Here is a 940-nt window from a genome sequence, read left to right on the forward strand (position 1 = left end):
GGGAAGGAGCCCGTACCGGTGCCGTTAACCAGGAGAGCCCCCAGGGCCACGGCAGACATCAGGAAGTGGACGGATCCGCCCATCACCTGCTGACATCGCGGTCGGCCCCTGACTCAAGAGAAAAGCGAGGTTCAGAAAGAGAGCGTGACCTTGGCTCGGCAGCACACAGCACTGAAGCTAGACCAGGACGGACCTTGTGTCCTGTCTCGGAGCCCACAGCGTCCGTCGCCCAAGACTGCAGGTGTGAAGGGTGATGAGCAGCCGGGCAAGGGCTGGGAGCCTTGCACAGCTGCATTCAGCCCTGGGCTTCTGGGAAATCTCCGTTCCTGCTCTCCGGGTGTCTCAAGTGTAATCGCTACTTTTACAATTTTCATCTGGAGACGCTAAGGCGAGGCTCCCGGCTGGTTCCCTGGTGGTCTAGTGGCTAGGATTCGGCGCTTTCGCCGCTGCGGGCCGGGTTCGATTCCCGGGCAGGGAAGGTGTTTTTGGTTGGTTTGTGTGTTTTTCCTTTTGTTCCCCTTCAGCATCTCCACTGGCAGGAGTCTTCCTCTTCCTGCCCCGACCAGAGCTGTGTTCTACTGCAAGGTTCAGATGCACAGGAGCTTCTGCACTGAGTCCCCAAATGCCGGTGAGTCCCGGCCTCGGGGTCCTTGACATCGCGCAGGCTGGACGAGGTGAGATGTAAAGAACAGCCTGGGCTGGCCAGCTCTCGCCTCGGCTCTTTTCTCCCTGCATGTTCCAAACCCGAAGACTTTTTTACACAGTTTTCATCCCAAGAGCATCGGGGACTCGAGTTCCAAAAAGTCATTAAAAACCAAAACCAAAACCCTTTGAAACATACAAGAAAGTTGCAAGAGTAATAACATCGTATATTCTGTACGTAAGTGCACAGTAAACATTTGCCCACGTTGGGTTTCTCACTCTCTCTCCGTATATAAGA

The 940-nt window shown here is 55.1% G+C and overlaps 1 non-coding gene across 1 annotated transcript; it reads left to right on the plus strand.

The window, feature by feature from the left end:
- Positions 1 to 406: 406 nt before the first annotated feature.
- TRNAE-UUC (transfer RNA glutamic acid (anticodon UUC)) lies at positions 407 to 478 on the plus strand. Its single transcript has one exon. It is a non-coding gene; the product is annotated as a tRNA-Glu (tRNA).
- Positions 479 to 940: the final 462 nt, after the last annotated feature.

Source organism: Lipotes vexillifer, unplaced genomic scaffold, assembly GCF_000442215.2.
Source record: "Lipotes vexillifer unplaced genomic scaffold, Lipotes_vexillifer_v1.1 C26593676, whole genome shotgun sequence".
NCBI classification, from domain to species: Eukaryota; Metazoa; Chordata; class Mammalia; order Artiodactyla; family Lipotidae; genus Lipotes; species Lipotes vexillifer.